The sequence below is a fragment of the Phoca vitulina genome, unplaced genomic scaffold (genome assembly GCF_004348235.1).
Source record: "Phoca vitulina isolate PV1807 unplaced genomic scaffold, GSC_HSeal_1.0 scaffold1, whole genome shotgun sequence".
In the NCBI taxonomy this organism is placed as follows: domain Eukaryota; kingdom Metazoa; phylum Chordata; class Mammalia; order Carnivora; family Phocidae; genus Phoca; species Phoca vitulina.
Genome location: NW_022589704.1, coordinates 81,952,925 through 81,968,485, shown reverse-complemented (window position 1 = coordinate 81,968,485; position 15,561 = coordinate 81,952,925).

Below are 15,561 nucleotides of genomic sequence, written 5' to 3'. Positions count from 1 at the left end.
TATAGTATGTTGCAAGCAGGAAAAAGTAGAATCCTTAAGATATAAGCTAAAAGAAGTTTAGAGTATATCGTTTAGTATTGAGACAAATTCATAGACGACCACTCCACAATAGAATTTAAAGGACTCTGTGGATTTGTGGGGACTCTGCACAGTTTTATTTTTAATGGTGTTAGATAAATTCTTGCTAGAGAGTCCTGCTTAGGGTAAACAATAAATAACTACTCTCCTGCATTCCATCCCAACTGAAGAGCTTATTTTACCTGCTGGGCCATAAAAGTTAGATACTGTATCAATAACCAAAATTGTATGAAGATGATTTCTAATATTTCTAAATGATTAGAAAAGATGATGTGGCTGTATTTTGGTCTTTCTTTATAACAGCATCCCACAGATAACGCTGTTACAATTTGTAAATACAGAGAAAACTAAACCAAACTGATTCTAGCATATATTTCCCATAATATAACACTGCAACTGATCTAACCCAGTGGTGCTGAACCACATATGACTTTGTCCCCTCCCCTCCACCCAAGGACACATGGCAATTTCTAGAGACGTTTTGTGGAGTGCTACCAAGATTTAGCAGGTAGAGACCAGAGATGCTGCTAAACATCCTATGGTGCGTTGGACAACCCTCCACAAAAAAGAAGTATCAGACACAAAATGTCACTAGTCACCAAGACTGAGAAACCCTGCCCTCAACAAACCCTATTGGTGAGGTAAATATTTACTTTTACACAACTTTTTCCACGGAAAAATGAAGGAGTCTTGGGAAAGGTGTATCAATTGAACAGAACATTATGTACACACATCACCACTGAAACAAAATATCACTGAGAACTGCCTATTGAAACTAGGGAGAAAGTGAGAATGAAGTTAGATGGAGTATGGTCTAAGATTGGGAAACAACAGTGACCCCTCCCTTACCCCATGCAACTCACAAAGTGCCTTATTCTGTAAGCCAGAGTTAAGGCTCAGATTTTAACCAACAACAAAATCTTCCCTTCCCAGTCTTAGGGAGTCCACAAATTTCACACATATTTTTTTCCCTCTCTAAAATAGGAAATGTCTTCCGTTCTTCCTGTACTGTTTCCTGCCATCCACACTTCAGGGTTTTTTGTTTTTTTTTTTTTTTTAAAGATTTTATTTATTTATTTGACAGCGAGAGACACAGCGAGAGAAGGAACACAAGCAGGGGGAGTGGGAGAGGGAGAAGCAGGCTTCCTGCAGAGCAAGGAGCCCGATGCGGGGCTCGATCCCAGGACCCCGGGATCATGACCTGAGCCGAAGGCAGATGCTTAACAACTGAGCCACCCAGGCGCCCCTACACTTCAGGGTTTTTAATGCAATATGATAGATTTATTTTCAAATGCTTTGAGTTTGTATTTCAATTTAATGATTTGTTACATTTTTTACAGGCTAATTCAGTGAATCTACATAAGATTAATTGCATGGTCTTTTAGGACATGTGACAAATCCTTAAAAAGTGATAAAACCATGCAACTGAAAAACAAATGGCTTGTGATATATGAGTGGAATCCCTGGTACAGTTTATTAATGCATGTTTCGGTGAGGATTGTTGCAAGATCTGAAACATATTAGCTCAAAATTGAACATAGGATTGTACAATCTGGATAATTCAATAGACCAGAACAGCGTAATGAGTTTATTTTTCTAAGGAGAAGAAAACTCTGACATAGAAACTTAAAAAAAAAAGTCTTTAGTGTTATATTTCTTAGAAATAATTGACAAAACTATCTTAAGGGAGCTTATTTATTTTTAATTTGAAAATAACAAAATTCTAACAAGTACAGTTTTTATCCAGCTTGTGTTTCAGCATCTGGATAAGATCCATGTTAATAAAAATGAAGAGTGCTTCCAACAATGTTAGATTTTACAAGAAATGCTTTTGGAGGAAAGAGAAATATTTGTTGTATATGGTTAAATCATCTTGTCTTCTATTTAAATATAGGGAATTTTCTGTAGGTAGCCTTCCAGCATGTTTTGGGTCATATTGGCATTACTGTACTGGGGAAGGAACAACAACAACAAAAAATGTGTATTTAAAAAAGGCTGCCACATTGCCAGTTTTATGTTCAAACATGTTTGAAGCAATATATTTAACTCACATTTCCTAAACCTTTTCTAAGCACCTAATGGGTGTGGAGTAGGAGGAACAACCACTTACCAGAGTTCCAGAAGTTCAGTACTACAACCAGGATATTACTGGGCAGCAGGAATGGTTAGTCACCTTAGTTTGAGGTTTCTTAGTACTAAGTATTATGCAAGATTCCTGCTGTCTTGGTAAATGAAACTCATACTGGGATAAGACATGAAGCCAACTAGATATAACAACTCTGGAATGGAATTGGATAAGTGTTCTAGGGAAGTGTATTAGGATTCTTGTGAGAAATCAGAAACAACAGAAGGTAGGTATAGATGTAGATACAGATAAGAGGAGATCTATTATAGGCTTGGTTCATGTGATTATGCCATCTGCAAGTTGGAGACCTAGGAAAATTGGTGGTGTAATTCAGTCTGAGCCCTAAGGGCTGAGATGAAGAAGACAGATGGTGTAAGTCCCAGTCTGAGTCCAAAGATCCAAGAACCAAAAGCGCCAATACCTGTTGTCTGAGAGCCGAAGAAGACAAATGTCTCAGCTCAAGTAGAAAAAGAAATCACACTTCTCCACCTTTTTGTTCTATTCAGGCCCTCAGTGGATTGGAGGATGCCCACCCCCCCATAATCTTCTTTACTCAGTCTACCAATTCAAATTCTAATCTCTTCCAGAAACACCCTTACAGACACACCTAGAAATAATGTTTTACCAGCTCTCTGGGCATCCCTGAGTCCAGGAATGTTGACATAAAATTAACCATTGCAAACCTACTTGGCACTCATACACATTTCCTTAAGCCATACTTAATCTCCAAATAAGGACAAATCAAGATCATAATTCTACCTAACATGATACAATTATCCTACATACAACCAAAAATGCACTAATCTCTTCCTCAGGAGAGGAGGTAAAATCTTTGTTTGATGTTTATTCTTCTGATATCCTATAACCTAGACTACGATATAAAATGAACAACACTTAAATACTAATATAAAGCCAATATACCTTATGTTACATGATAAGAGAGTAAGAGGAAAGAAAACAAAGAGTTGCTAAACACACACACACACACACACACACACACACACAAATATATTCATGACAAAATAAGAAAGAAATCCTTAGGACAATTACAGTCTTTGTTTCCATAACTAAGCACATGGTTGTATCTAGTATTTATAATTACCTTCTACTACCCATTCTATATTCCCCTTGCCTTGAGCAATACCTTAGCTAGTCATGATTCTTTACTCAGTGGAGTGAACCAAACCTTCCTTGTGAAGGGTCTGGAACATTATTATTCCTGCCTGGACTTGGTTGTTGTAGCTTTTCATTGACCTTAATCACAGGGCATGATACTACTCAGATGCCTTAAGGGATCTCTTGTGTTCTAGAAAATTCTTCCTTACCTTCACTGAGGAGTAGTAGTTCAATTCCCCCCTGGTAATCCAAATTAATCACCCCAGCCAACACTATAACTTCCTTCCTTGCCTGCTGATTCAGAGACAATCTTAACTTCAAGTTCAAGTTCAACGGAATCATTATTGTGTATCCCATTTAATTTTTTTTGTTTTTTTAAATAAAAACTTATACCATTAAAGTATGATTTATTTATTATAAGACAAAAAGCTTCCCAGATAATTCTGACGGGCAGTGAGTGTTTAGAACAATGAGATGCTGAAAGGAAAAGCCAAGGTTAATTCTAGAAACGCAGTATAGATGGTAGAAGGTTTTAACTATCACGTCTGATTTTTTTCTCCTTTCAAGAAGTAATGGAGAAAGATCAGAAACTTTTGAGTTTCTGAAGGAAGAAATCACTCCAATAATTTATTTGAGTTCCAGTTCAAAAGTAATTTTCTCAAGTCTTCTATGACCAATCAATTATTTTACCATATTTTAATTTTTGGATATCCCTTATCATTGTCTAAAATTATCTTTACATATAGTAATTTATAGGTTTAATGTATCTCTCTACACTCCCAGTTATAATTTGCAGGCTAAAAGTGGGAACATTTTCCTACTATAGTGAGAAACTATATCTTCATTCCTAACAATGAGAACAGATCTTGGGAATAGAAGTCATTCAATTAATATGTGTTGAATGAGTAAATGAATAATAAATAAGCAAGTAAATATAGAAGATAAAGGAGATAGATGCTATAGACAGGGAAGCAGTTTCTTTCATCCATTTATTCATCAAATATTTATTGAGTACTTACTACTACCTGGCATAGTAAGAGGTGCAGCAGTCCACTTGGGAAATAGAGACCAGCAATGCTGTATCTGTTTAAAAAATAATTTTTGTCTTATGAATCTATATAATAAATATTGCATGCCTGCTATGTGTCAGCACTACTCTAGAGCCTGAAGAAACAGCTGTGAAGAGAAACAAGTCCTCTTCCTTCTTAGATTTTACATTTCATTGAGTCTAATATGAGAGCTATGGCATAAAGTGGACCTAAAAAGACTTAGTAAGAGATTAGATACTGACACTGATAGAAAGTGAAGAACTGAAGATCAGTGCAAAAGGAGAGGATTATGGGACCAGAGCCTTTGTTGTGTTGAGGAGAACCAATGATTTAGGGATATTTTCCTCCTCGGATTGTTGAAACAAATAGATAGTTGATAATGTTCATCTAACTCTATTAGAATCTATACTAGTAAGGTCTGGTCCAATGAGAGTTTAGTAATGGATTTTAGTAGCTTAATTTTATTTCTGACTCTGTTACATATACAACATACATCAGCTCATCATATTTACTCAAGGGTTCGGAGAGAAGAAGGGCATATCTCATTCAGTACATCTTTACATGCTTCTCACTAGGAAGAAAAAGGAACCTGATAAATCACACAAGTTAGGTATAAAACTTCCTGCTTTAGTAATGACACATATCACTTTTACCAAAGCAAGTTGTATAGCTTCATCTAAATTCAGAGGAAATCAGGGAAGAACAATTCCCTGATGCACCCAGAAAGAGGGTATTCAGAGTATTTGTTAATAACTTTGATTAGTCTCAGTTACTTCATAAGGATGGGAGCCTGTCTCCTAGTGCTATCCTTCTATCCTTCATGTATATAAACATTTTTCTTTATATATAGTGTATGATATGTATACACTAAACCTGAGAGGGACACTAGAGACCATCCAATTCAATATTAACTTCAAAATGGAAAATTATGTGACTTGTTCAGATCAGTATAAATTATATTTAATTTCTGAAAGAATTAGAGAAATTTTATTTTAAAGAAGTTCATTTTATTCCTTATTTTAAAAGTGGCACACTACTTCTTATTTATTTTTCATAAAACCAGTTTGATTTTGTTTTTAGATATTTAGCTCTTTTATCTATATTCCAAAAGTTGTCTTTCATAACAACTTATGGAGATTGTCTCAAACACTGGGTCAACCATTTATGAAAACTTACAGTAGTCACCTAATAGATAATATCCCGGTTTGTGGACACAGATCCAGAGATATACAGCATCATGAAAGGGACATTCATAGCTCACACTCAGTGTGTGTGTGTGTGTGTGTGTGAGAGAGAGAGAGAGAGAGAAAGAGAGCGTGCATTAGCATGCAAGCATGAGAGGGTACAAGAAAGATTTCTTATGAAATCTTTTTTTATGTCTTAAAAATTTTTTTGTACTGTATTTTAAGTAATTTCAAAGCTCATTCTATTCATTCCATCACCCTTGTTTTCTGTACTTTATATTTTTCAGGACACTGAAGAGCTTATTTAAAATCACCTGATACTTTCAGTTCTTGATCTTGCCTAAAAGCTTTCATTTAAGTTTTTTTTTTTCCCAGTCTAATCTCAAATATTTCACTATGAAAAATGAGAAAGAACACTAATACTTGAGAAATAAGTGTAAGACAGAAAAAAATAATTTATAACTCAAGTTTTAATGGGACTTATGGAAGGATACATGGTTGGTGGTGTCAATCAAAGTAAATATCAAGGTAGATAAAACCTTGAAAACTGCACTGACTATACTTTCCAGAAGGAATAAAATGGCAAATATATTAAAGCAATCAGGAGTTTAACAAAGATCTCTTTTCATTCATTACAGGAAAGACAGCCTCTTATTTAGACTTTAAAAAGAACCCTTTGAATTATTAAAAATTCTCAAGTTAGCTTTTCTTTTCTTTTCTTTTTTTTTGAAATTAAATAATTATTATACAGCCAAATATTTTTAAATATTTTATTGCTTTATTTCACCAACGATCGAAGATTGAATGTTTATGGACTGTGTGTATGTGTGTGTGTGGAGAGTGAACACAGTGTGTTTTGAATATTCTTTAAAATGTAGACTTTAAGGAAAAATTTCATCCCACTCACCTTTTCTCTCCTTCTTCCTTCACTTCCTCCTTCCACCTTCCTCCTTCTTCTCTCTCAATTCTCTTCTTAAGCAGAGAAGGAAGAAATAATTGAAACTATAAATTCACTTGTAACACCATGCTGCCTTTTCCAAAAATAAAACAGCAAATATATTTACTCTAAATGAATATTCTCTATTACTTTCTTAATCTTAGATCAATTATTTGAGACTCGATTATTCATTTATGTGACAACTATATCCATAGGGGAAATATGGCTCAGTCTTCTAATTTAAATATTAGTAGTAAAATTAAATTAAATTTTATGTGATTATTAGATACAAATACTAACAATATCAGCATAGCCTTGGGGATTCCTGGACTCAAGACCAAAGAAAATTATATGACACAAAACTAATTAAAAACTATACATTTGAATTTATTAGTTATACACTTGTATGTTTTTAACATCAGAGTAATAGATAAACCTTTTATCAAGAATAGGTCAGTAACAGTGATAAAAGGAGATGAAAGTAAATGGAAGTTACTGCAGAGAAATTCCTAATCTGAATTGTAAAGAGATTACTGCAAAGTCATAAAAATTTTCCCTTTTCATATTTCTAAGAGATCTAAAACATATGTACAAGAAAAGGAGGTGAGAAGAAAGGTAACCTTTAAAGGATGCTTTAGTCTGGGAAAAAAAGTCTATACATCTTAGAGCAAATTGTAAATACCACTGAAAACTGCTGATTTATTGCCTTGAGAAAGGAAAAGGGAATTTGGGGGGTAATATAACTCTTGTGTCTTATTTCATTTTAAAGCATATATAAAACTGAAAGTTCTATGTGTAAGCTGAGAGTTTGTTTAACCTACCTAACCTTACACCTGATAATGCTCAACTGACCTACAGATTCATCTCCTGAGCTTTAGCCTGAAGAGAGTCAAGAAACGTTTAAGTGGTTTGCTTTAAACTTGCTATTGAGATATGTTATTTTCACATCCTAATCTCCTCTCTTTGTTTGCCGGCCATGCCCAAGCTTGGTTGACTATGTCCTGCTTTTGTGAATATGCATGTTTCCCTCTCAGTGGCCAATTCCCTAGTACTTCTGAAGCTAGCTTTTTTGTCTTTCTTTTTACATGGCTAATCAGGGTACCAGCAGGAGAAAGACACTCAAATTGGATCATTTGAAGAGTGTTTAATAAATAGTCTATTGACCAATGTATGGTCAGAGTGTAGGGGAACCACAAGGAATGATGGTAGGGACAGACTCCCACCCTTAGCCCAGAAAGGGCAAGGACAGGGAATTTTTACTAGAAAACTGAACAAAGGAGGGACTTTCCACAGAAGGCTACAGCTGACCAATGGCCAGCCTGCAGGAACGAACTAGAAAATATCCTTGACCTCCTTCTCCTCTCCTTCTGATTTCCTCCTTGTGCTCCCCATTGGCCAAACAGAATCCAAATGCACAGAGCAAGGGGGTCCAATGGTATAGTCTAAAAGGAGCAGCCTCCAGTGATGATGAAGTGGTGGAAGCAGGAATGGCTCTAACCATTATTAAACCTAACTGTTCTTGGCTTTCCAAAGCCACACCACTAAGCTCTGTTGGTTTAGATATTAGTACATAAGAAAAAAATGTTTTAGTTAGTCTGAAATGTTACAATCGTCTACTTCTTCCATATGCCAATACAATGTTCAGAGCTATCATAAAATGGTCTCAATTTTTCTCTTTCTCAGTTGACAGGTCTTATAAACCCAGGGATACAGATTGAGGCAGAGTAAGCAGTAGAATAAGAGTAGATATACTAGGGGGCAACCCTCTCTGGTACCCTCCCTCCTCGGGAGCTTTGTACTATCACTTTGCTATTGCTCAATAAAACTTGCTTTGCTAAAAAAAAAAAAAAAAAAAGGAGTAGATATACTAGGATACTTGTAGCTTTAGTTAAGTATATATCAGTCAAACCATTCTGAATGCTAAAATGGTAAACTAGATGAAATGCTTGAACATGGGTAGACATGCCTTAACTTTATGGATTAATGAAACATAACACCCATTCATGATAGATGTTTACAACATGGCTGTTTAGTGTCTTATAGCACTACCAGTTAAACCCCTACCAGAACTGAGTATCAAGCAGGAACTGTCTCTGAAAATAAGAACAGTATTTTACAAAGAAGACATGGCTTACTATAAATTTTAGGGATTTGAAACTGTGTTCTCTTACCTAGATTTGCTACAGGTTCAGAATAGCATTACAATATGTTATAAACACTCACGTAACACTGGTTCTGATAAATCTTAAGGGCTAAATGACAGAGCTACTTGAACTACAGCCTAGGTCAGCTAGATGACCTAGGTGTAAGGGTCATCTTAAGGGCTAAATGACAGAGCTACTTGAACTACAGCCTAGGTCAGCTAGATGACCTAGGTGTAAGGACTAGGTCCTTAGTCAGTGCTCTACTCAGAGATGGCAGTTTTAAAGGTGACAAAATGTCTCTGCAAAATCTAGCATGCACTATGCTTCTTTCTTAAAGGTAAGGTGTATTAAATTCAGCAACTTATTTTTCTTTTTATAGTAGGTATTCCGATATGACCTAGCCCATTATATGCTAGAAATATCACAAAAGTGGCATACCCCTTAATTTTCATAGCGTCTATTTCCCACCCTATAGCAAAAAATGTCTTACTAAGGCATCAAAGACATGTGCGACTTACTGCTCACGAGGTCCTATCAATATATCATACAGTGAATTTACATGATGCCCTTGATGGTAAGATGGTCGAGGTCTCTCAGAATTAAATCATTGTCCTGACAGAGTAAGAAAGATAATGAAGGTGTACTGCTGTCTCTACCAGGAGGAAGCAAACACTTTGTTATTCTATGCCTACTGGATTAGAAAAAAAATCAATAGCTACATTCTTAGTAATCAATAGCTACATACTTAGTGCCAGGAACTGTGCTCCTTTGCTCTAACAGTGAAATTACACCTGAAACAACTGGTTTATTTGTAGTTACACCTTATTAAAGGTATGATAATCTACTTTTCTAAGATCCATTTGTCTCCTGTGTGAGATAGCAGTCCAATTAAAAGGAAATATGAAAGAGATTGCACCACTGTGTCTTTCAAGGATCATTGGTGGCACTCACTCTGGAGTTCCCCAGGAATGTGATACTTTGATAAGGAAGCTGAACTCCAGGACTTCAAGTTCACAATTCCTATCATGACAGTACTTACTTCATGGATGGAAACCAATGTAGGGATTCTGATAGATGGTGAGGATATTTTAATCATATAAGAACTAGAGTAAAAACCATGGATGGGTTTGAGGACTCAATGAACTCACTATGGGACAAACCTTGGCCAGGCATCCATTTATTATGCTCATTTTTTCCTACCGATCCCTATTCTACTGCTGGACTATAGCAATGTTATGGATCCCCAAGACTTAGCATGATTTTAGAGACAGTGCCCAATAATCATTAATGGTGCTTTACTGTCCTTAGTGCATAATCATACTGGTGAAATGGCTCCAAACTTATCATTTTAGGATCCTTTCTCATAGGAAAATGACTTCTCCTTTATATAAAGAGCTCTACGCTGTGAATTGTGCAAGACTGTTGAATCTCAGATCTGTACCTCTGAAACAAATAATGCAATATATGTTAAGAACAAAAAAAAGAAGAAGATAGCAGGAGGGGAAGAATGAAGGGGGGGAAATCGGAGGTGTAGACGAACCATGGGAGACGATGGACTCTGGAAAACAAACTGAGGGTTCTAGAGGGGAGGGGGGTGGGAGGATGGGTTAGCCTGGTGATGGGTATTGAGGAGGGCACGTTCTGCATGGAGCACTGGGTGTTGTGCGCAAACAATGAATCATGGAACACTACATCTAAAACTAATGATGTAATGTATGGGGATTAACATAACAATAAAAATTTTTTTTTAAAAAAAGAGCTCTGTCTTTAAAATATAACTTAAATCTGAAAACTGGAACTTGGGTGTTGTTTGCTATTGTGATTTAAGTCAAGTGTCTGGTTACCAGATTTAGAGTTCTTTTGTTATACTACCCAAATTGTACCTTAGGTGGCTGCCTCTTTTTCATTATGGGCTTCATAATCAGTTAGCCATTACTAAAGACACATTTGAGTCAAGCAGTTCTGTTACCACTTTGCCCCTGCTATTTGTTGGGCAATGCTGCTCACCCGGCTTCTGATATTTAAGTGTTTTTTAGCTTCTGTCACCCTTAGATCCCAACATTTTCACTGAAATCAGGGATCTTCTATTAGTATCCAAATTTCCTACTTTCATCTTCAGCCTAAAAAGATCGAGCACTTTTCAAGAATGTCAGTGCTCTATTCACTCAATGCTTTGGTTAAGGGAATGTCCTCTAGGTCCTCTCAGGGCACAAGGTAAGGAGGCAGGGAGATAAACATACATGAATAAATCTGCTCAAAGTCATTGTCATAATTCTGTCTACGTTACATCATGGAATTTCAGGCATGTCAACTTCATTCATCACAGGCTACCTTCAAGAATCAGTTTTCATATGAGCTAGCACACTTAATCCATGGCAGTAAATTCAGCCCAATCCAAAAGTACATTCTTCCCTCTTTGGCAATTTCCTTCTACACATATTCACTTGTTCTGTTCTGATATAAATGAGCATAGTCTGCAATTCTTTGGTGATTAAGCCTTCTCTTCCAACTTCTTAGTTAGTAAATTTGACTCTATGGCATGCAGAGTACTGACTATAGTTATCTATCCCGAGGCAAATGGGGTAGTAGGGGTATGACATGTGGAGAACTTGTATCTTGTCATAAAGTACTGCACAAGCACAATCAGAATCAGACAGTCATGTAAGGTGTGGCCAGCTTCATTAGACAGAGGAGGATTTGGTAGATTTGCTGATACAGAAACCTCAGGCAAGTTTTGGATTCAGTATACATTTTGGTATATGGATTCTTTCAGTTGTTACTACTCTAATTCTTGGGGTGCCTCACTTTCCAAGCACTGTGCTTACTTTTCCCATATGAAACTTAATGAATGAATTCAGTCTACATTTTTTTTTCAGTAACCAGTAGAATCAGACTTTGTGTTTAATTTTTGAATATACCAATGCTGGGAATGCAAAATACAAGAATTTATTTTAGAGAAATCTTAGAAAGTCTGGGTTTCTAATATTCTCTGAAACCAATTTAAAGATTTGAATATGTCACTTTCTTTCTTTGTGTTTGGCAGTGCAGTTAGAAGTAGGCTACCTACCACACTATCCCTATAATCTTTTTGCCCATCATATTGTTATTGCCTCTGTCACTTGGACCTCCAAAGGCATAATTTTAATTGGTGACCACACACACTAATTTAACTATCTTTTGTCTCTGGGCATTGTAAAATGTTAGTATCCTATCCTCTAATGCCTTCAAACCCAACTAGACCAGGTAAGTAATTCCAAATCCCCATCCTTGAGCTTTTATCTGCAACCATTTCTTTTTTTTTTTTTTTTTTTTGCAACCATTTCTGTATCAAATACTACAACAACCAAAGTTCAGTGTCAGAGTCCATAGATACTGTAGCTATTATTTTATTCAGAAAAGAGTAAGATCCAGGCAATTAGGTATTAACAAAATCATCAGAAGAACTAGAAGAGCAAACTATAACCTGAGCCTATGGAAATGACTCCCACAGTATCATGGCTGAACTGGTCACCAAGGAGAGCAGATACTTCTGCCACAGTGAGGGACCTAGAGAATCAAAGGCTTCAGCTTTAATTCTTGGCTCTAGGAACACACTACCTAAGCTGTGACCTGGAGATCACAAAGTTGCTAATGACGCTGCTGGCTCCAGAATTACATTGTATGAGCTGAACAAATGGGATATCCCCACTTTATTCAGTTACAAATAAAATCTCATGGGAGTGCATTGATTGGAAGGACCTAATGATATTAAGACCTTACCTGAAAGAGGGGCTAGAAGATGTAGATATTACTCTTCAAAAATCTGTAGTAAACAAGGCAAATCAGAAAAAAATAGGAAAGTTCTAAAGCCAATCTCTTGTACCTAACAGAAGAATAATTGATCATGCATTTGGGGTTCTAGCAATAAACACCCTAAATTCCTATATTATAATTATATGTGTATATTTCCAGGTGATCCTAAAAAAACACCCAGCTAGCTAATCATCTTTTAAATTGTAGGTTCTATGTTAAAATTATTCTTATTCACATCCACAGATTCAATGTATTCCCCCAGAGCTTTTTCAAAGAGTATAAAATTATCATTGACCTAGAAAAATTATGAAAAATATGAAAGAGGAAAATATCAGAGATCAGAGTACACACAGATAGTGAAGTAATTAAATAGCATAATCATGAAAAGTCAAAAGCCAAAAATTTGTTAAACAGCAATAAGAATATTATGTGAATCCCAGAAATATAAGATATAAATCCTGCTCATAGGGCTATCTTATTGGAAAATATTATTATGACTACTAAAGAACAATAACACTTTCCTGATTATTTTAAATAGTACAAATTGGTAAAGGGGGGGTCAATGAACTGTGTAATGGTAAATGGGTACATGACCTAGTCAGGCTTTAACCACAGGTAATCTTGCTTTCAACCCTATTCATATCATAACTACTGCATCTACAGTACTATTATGTTAGACATGTACTAGGTTTATAGGAAGTTTGTGAGCATTTACAATAAGACAGTGATTTTATAAAAGTTTTTCAAGTGAATTTCCCTGAATCACCTTTCTTCATCACCTAAATTATTACCCTTTATATTTTGCATCTCTGCCTTCTTCTTTTTCATAAAATATTAAAGGTAACCTTAATTCTCTTGTTTGGAACCACTCAGTTATTTCTCTTTGGACTCAAAATCTGAACATCTTACTTTGCAAGACCCTACATCAGAAATCATCAAACTACAGTCCTTGGGACAAATCCAGCCCACTACCTCATTTTATAAATAAAGTCATAATGAAACACTGCTGTGCTCATTTATTTATGTATCATCTAGGATATTTTCACACTATATAGGCAGAGCTGAGTAGTTGCAACAGAGACCCTATGTCTTCATCAAGCCTAAAATGTTCATTATTTGGCCTTTACAAAAAACATTTGCTGATGCTTACCCTATATTATCAGGCATCTACCTTCCCATTCTCTCCCTCATTCACTAAGTTCCAATGTTAGTATCTATATTACTGCTAGAAACCACTAGTTCTTCCTCCCTTGAACATGCTTATCCTAAGATCTAGAAAGAACTGGACTCTTGCATGAATAACTCCATCTCCACCCTGGAGTCACTTCTTTAAAGGAGTCTTCATCAAATATCCTACCTTAATTAGGATCCTTCTGTTATTCTCTCAGTCTTTGTTTCCTTCATTGCATCTATTACAACTTATGGTCAACTTACAATTGTTAAAATTTGATACATTCTCTTAATCAAGTATCTACCCACCCATCCATCCTCAAACCACCTATTCTTTAACTTTTTATTTTGAAATAATTATAGATTCACAAGAAGTTATAAAAACAGTGCAGAGATGTCCCATGTTTCCTCTACCCACCTTCTCTCAGTGAACACATCTTATACAATTATAGTATAATATCAAAACCACGACATTGGTACAATGTGTGTATAGTTCTACGCCATTTTATTACATGTGTAGATAGATGCATGTAACCACCACTGCTATCAAGATACAGAACTATTCCATCACCATAAAGATCTCCTTCAGGTACCTCTCTTTTTAGTCATACTTACCCCCTCACAACTCCACACACCATCCTTAACTCTTAGCAATCAGCAGTCTTTTCTCCATTTCTATGATTTTTAATCTTCCTCATTTTAGATGCATGCTTATTTAATTTTGGTCTGTCCCCTCTCCTAGAAATGTAGCTCCAAAAAGACAGGGACATACCTGTCTTATTTCCTGTTTTATTCTAACTTCTGTATTCTATAGAATCCAAAATTGGTCTCTTTTGAAGTTATCTGGTAGTTTTCCCTAATCCAATTTCAATGCTCTATTTAAAAGCAGTCCCTCCAGCTCCCTTTCTTTAAAGAGGAACTCAATCAATTCAGTGTCCTGCCAAAACTGTAATAACAGTTCTTTTTTATTAATAAACACTCTATTATTCACTAGCAATAGGCAGTGAACATTATGTGATAATGTCGATCAATGTACTGAAAAAAAAATGCACCATAAATGAAACATAAAAGTTAAGGGGGCAACTCTTTCAATATGCAAAGAAGCATAATGCTTTATAAGAAACCTATCATGTTACAGTGTTTTGGAAGTATTATTTATTGTAATAGTTGCACACTTTGTGAATAGCTATGTAAAATTAACAGCTGGATGGAGTTTCAGAATCGTTTACCAACCAGTCATATCTTATGAACAATTACCTCAAATGCATTGACTTGATTTTTAAAAGAGCTGCTGACAACTTTGTGAAGACCTTGAAAAGCATTTTATTTGAAAACAATTCTCCTAGGACTGCACGTGATTTCTGTGTTTATTTTATCTGCCTTTTATTGACAGTGTATTTTCATTTCAGTTGTTAACTTCAGAAATATTTAACATCCCTTGGAAAAATGATTTGCATCACAGCAGCCTCCTTAGCTGTTAAGACTTCATCTGCCCTGCTACTTACTACTTGTCTCATGACATCATCTTCTGTGTCTCAAATCAGGTCCCTTTGAAATTGCAATGATTATAACATCATACACAGTGAAGATTTGGAGCAAGATGTCAATTGTGTTTCACCAGCCATTAATTCTATTCCTAGTCTATTCTACATTTTTAAAGAATCCGCTGCTTTATCCCAAGGATCATTTACAAATTGTATAAGCATCTTTATTTTCCTCAATAATCCTTGTGAAGATGCAAAAAGTGAAGTCCTAACAAGCACCTGGCTTATGAGCAATTCCTCTTTTTTTTTTTTTAAGCACAAAATGATACAAAAGTCCCAAAACAACTCTTTATCCTTGACAAAAATAATAATTTCCCCTTATTTAAATAATAAAATAATCAAACTGCAAAAATACTTTGCATATAAATATGTATTTTTTTAAGAAAAAATTGACATTTCTCTTTGCACATAGTTTCATTTAG